The sequence below is a fragment of the Orycteropus afer genome, unplaced genomic scaffold (assembly GCF_000298275.1).
Source record: "Orycteropus afer afer isolate SDZICR_OR568_19922 unplaced genomic scaffold, OryAfe1.0 scaffold00181, whole genome shotgun sequence".
NCBI lineage: Eukaryota > Metazoa > Chordata > Mammalia > Tubulidentata > Orycteropodidae > Orycteropus > Orycteropus afer.
The window spans coordinates 68899-73684 of NW_006921768.1; the positions used below are offsets into that span (position 1 = coordinate 68899).

Here is a 4786-nt window from a genome sequence, read left to right on the forward strand (position 1 = left end):
AACTACATATGTACTTTTGAAACACCTTTTTTTATTGGGTACCTACTATAGGACAGGCACTATGCTAGAATGGTACATGATAAGCATAAAGATACTATTGCTCTCCTTAAAGAATTATTGCCCAGTGTGAAACACACATAATAAATAATCATCTGATTAATGGGTGATGGTAAGAGTAATCCTAATGGGAGTTTCTGCAGGGAGAGTCTAAGCTAGGGAGATAACAGAAGACAAAATTGGTCAGAATTGCTTATTATCTTCACAGGCGAAGAGGAGAGGAGAGGGGAGGAGAGAGACCTGGCTGTGAACTGATTTTATTTTTTAAAATAAATTTTGCCATTCTCACAAATAGTTCCCAACCTCAGTTGTGCATCAGAGTTTCTTAATTGGCTGAGGTAGCTTTCATATGCATTAGATCAGAGTTTCTAGGGGCAAAGACTGAACATTTCTGTTTTTCAAAATTCCCCATTTCAGAACCAGATTTGATAACTACCAAGCCCACACAAATAAATGAACCTAGTAAGTACGAGATTTCCACTTGACTTTGAGGTAGATATTAGTTGTTATCAAAACAGCCCCTGACTCATGAGGACACTATGCACAGCAGAATCATACCACCGCGATCCATAGGATTTTCATTGGATGATTTTTTAGAAGTAGATCACCAGGCCTTTCTTCCTAGTCTGTCTTGGTCTGGAAACTCTGCTAAAATCTGTTCAGCATTATAACATGCAAGTGTCCATTGACAGACAGGTGGTGGCTGTGCCTGAGGTACATTGGCCAGGATTCGAACCCAAGTCCCTCACATGGAAGATAGAAATTCTACCACTGAACCACCACTGTCCCCTCTTTAAGGTAGAGGATACAGTATGTAATAGAGGTAAAAGAAGCACCCTTTTACTTATGAAGACCTCTTTCCTCTTCAGAATCAATACATTATTACTGAGGAGTGAGGAAATGTTTAGAATTAAAATGACACAGGTTTTAGGAAGAAAATTTGTTTGAGATGACTCTGGTATTTTAGAGCTTTTAAACTGCTCAAAAGATCTTTGTAGTAGCTCCTTGAGATTTTTTTAAGTTCTTTCATGCTTTACAGGAACTCTGGTGGCATAGTGCCTAATGCATTTGACTGCTAACCAGAAGGCTGGTGGTTCAAGCCCACCAGCCATTCCTCGGAAAGAAGATTGGGCAATCTACTTCTGTAGTGATACTGGTTCAGAAACTCAAGGAGGGGTCGCTATGAGTCAGATCCTACTTGACAGCAGTCAGTTTGGTTTTTAGGTTTCATGCTTTACAGGATTATTGTGCAGCATGACTGACAAAACACAGGCTGGGTAGGTGGTGCTGACATGCTTAAGGAAATGCAGTTGGTTGGAAGCTGGAATCTAAGATCGACTCTCCATGACTATTTTATTACTTTATTTTTAAAAATACCTTCTGGTGTATGCATTTAACAAGTCACTGATTAGCCAATATTTTTAATACAATTCATCTGCCAAATTTGATAACGATAACACTGTGTAGGAGTAAAGAAGGCCCAGGGGAAGATTTTTTTTTTCTCTCTTCCTCCCTAGAAATAAACCAACTCTAGATAAAACAATGCATCCTAGTGATTTCATTTTTTTACTCCTTGTACTGGATTGAAGGAAGCCTGGTGGCACAGTGGCTAAGCACTTGGCTGCTCACAGAACAGTCAGCCATTTAAACCTGTCATCTGCTCTGTGGGAGAATGACGTGCTACAGCAGCCTTGGAAACTCTATGGGCAGTTCTTCTGTGTCCTGTAGGGTTGCTATGAGTTGGAATTGACTCAATGGCAATGGATATTTTGGTTTGTTACGGTTTGAATTGTGTCCCATCTAAAGGATATGTTGAAGTCCTAACCCTTCCTCTCCCACTGTCCCATCTCTACCCCACATTACCTACCTGTGAATGTAACTTTTTTGCAGATAGGCTCTTTGAAGATGTTAGCAGTTAAATTAACTTGAGGTCATATTGGACTAGATTGGGTCCTAATCCAATCTAAGTGATTCCTCCAATGTGCCCTTGCCTATGCTTTCCTACCACCCTGCCTTTCTCCCTGTGCAAATGTTGCCCTTCTGATCTCTGGTGGTTGATTGTGCATCTCCCTGCTTGTTGGCCTGTCTCTTGTGTGGCTGAGAGTTAAGCCACAGGAGTCAGCTCAGTTCCGGTGACTCAGGGCCATAGTCTCGAGGCTTTCACCAGTCTCTGTCAGACCAGCAAGCCTGGTCTTTTTTTATGATTTTGAGTTTTGTTCCACATTTTTCTCACACTCTATCCAGGATCTCCAATTTTGATCCCTTTCTGAGTGGTTGGCATTGGTTGCCACATATGGCCCTGTTTTAAATCACAGGGTGCAACAGGAACTGAAACTGTATCTTAGAGAAAGAACAAGTTAATTATAACACAAGGTTGAAGCCAGGATTTAAAGAAATGGCATCTTAACTAAAAATATGGAGTCTTATTCTAGCAATATGGAGTCAGGCCTAACAAAGCAAAACTCTTGATCCTTACAGATGGAAGAGACATAGACACATAGGGAAGATTTCCATGTGAAGATGGAGGCAGACATCGAGTGACAAGGAACTCCAAAGATCACACGCCATCACCAGAACCTAGGAGATAGACGTGGAATAGATTGAACCTCAGGGCATCTAGAAGGAATCAACATAGTCGACACCCTGATTTTGGACTTCTATAAAACAGTAAATTTCTGTTCTTATAAGCCATGCAGTTCATGGGATTTTGTTAAACTAACATGAGGTCGTAGCAACACTAAGAATCTAATACACCCCTGGATAGAAAAATAAGGGGACATCTCTTGACGATGATAGTACTAAAAAATGAGTATTATGTACAACTTCCATTATTAGAGCAATGTATGAGCCACCTATATAATTTTAAATTTTCTCGTAGTCACATTAAAAACAAGTAAAAAGAGGAAGATGGCAGCCACCGAAGGGGGTTGGTGTTGGTGCAAGTTATTGAGGTTTTTTAATTCATTATTCTTCTCTGGGCTAATTGTAACTGTAACTGTATGTGTATGCTTGGTCCTTTGGGGAATCAAACTGCTGCTATGGAGAAAGAAAAAGTCAGTGACAACTAACAAAAATGGGAACAATCAAATGGTGATTGCATTTTTTCACCCATTCTCCAACATTGGCTGGGGTGTTGTTATGGTGTGTCTTAAGGGCCCTGCTGAAAAAGTAGGTATCCTGAAGCAGTTTATGTTGTTTATGCTGGGGATGTTAATATCAGTGGTGACCAGATACTAGAAGGTGCTTTCAGAAAATTTAACCTCAGATTAATTTACCCAGTGAAGTTTCTTTTCTTAAGGAAGTGCTTGTGGAAGATTCACTCTATACTCACTTCCCATTATTGGGCCAAAGTCAGGATTCATGTTTCTTGGCTGGGAAACTTTGATGCACTGTGTTCCTGATATTGACATCAATTCCATAGGATATGCCTTCACACTTCCTCTGTTTAAGTACGTATGGGGATGCCAAGTTGGAAGCTATGTTCATTATCCCACTATGAGCACTGCCATGCTCTCAGTAGTGAAGAATCAACATGTTGCACTTAATAATGCAGCCTTCATCACCAGGAATCCTTTTCTCAGCAAGGTGAAGCTCATCTCCCACTATATGTTTGCTTTCATGTGTGGTCTCATTGGGTCATGCAGTGATATATAGTCATGGTCAACTCTTCTTGGACACTAAACCATATTCTCTCCCTGTGGAAGGCTGGGAGTTGTACTCACATTATTTATCCACCTTGTGATGTGCAGACTTTTCTGGACATTTCCTTACATGAGAAAAAGACAACCGCAGGGCACCTACTGGTTTCCATTGGCCAGTTCAGGCCTGAAAAGAACCATCCTTTGCAGATCAGAGCCTTCGCTAAATTGCTGAATAAGAAGGTGGTAGAGTCTCTTCCTTCACTGAAACTTGTCCTCATTGGGGTTTGTTGTGATAAAGATGATGAACTTTGAGTAAATCAACTGAGAAAGCTTTCTGAGGACATAGGAGTTCAAGATGATATGGAATTTAAACATCCCATTTAAAGAATTAAAGAAGTACTTGTCTGAAGCAACAACTTCATACTATGTGGTCTTCAAGCTATGTGGAATGAGTGTTTTGGGATTGGAGTTGTGGAGTGCATGGCAGCTGGCACAATTACCTTTGCACATAATTCAGGGGGCCCAAAGCTTGATATTATAGTTCCCCATGAAGAAGATGTAACTGGATTTTTGGCTGAGAGTGAAGACACTTATGTGGAGACAATGGCTCAGATTCTTTCTGTGTCTGCAGAAAACACTCCAGAAAAAATGCTCATGGAATTTGAAGTGACATTCCTATTGTCTGTGGAGAAATTATTTAAATAATGCCACATCTGTACAAACTAAAGCTATTTTATATAAAGTCGTTGAACATCTTCATGTGTATATAAACTGATTCTCTGGTGTAATAAAGTCAGCCTAAGCAATGTACTTACTTCAATGAAAAACAAAATGACATAAATGGAAAGGTAATTTTTTTATATAGTGAATGTGTCGAAATTTAAATATGGAGATGAAACAGGTGAAATTAAATTTGATATTATACTTTACTTAACCAACTGTGGGAGCTCTGGTGGCGTAGTACCTAAGGCATTTGACTGCTACTAGAAGGTTAGCAGTTCAAACCCACCAGCTACTCCTAAGAAGGAGTGATATCGCCTTAGAAACTCAAGAAGAGGTCGCTATGAGTCACTTTGGTTTTAACCACC

General features: G+C 40.0%; 1 pseudogene; it reads left to right on the forward strand.

Annotated features, from left to right (window-relative positions):
- Positions 1 to 159: 159 nt before the first annotated feature.
- Positions 160 to 4403, forward strand: LOC103202459 (annotated as a pseudogene).
- Positions 4404 to 4786: the final 383 nt, after the last annotated feature.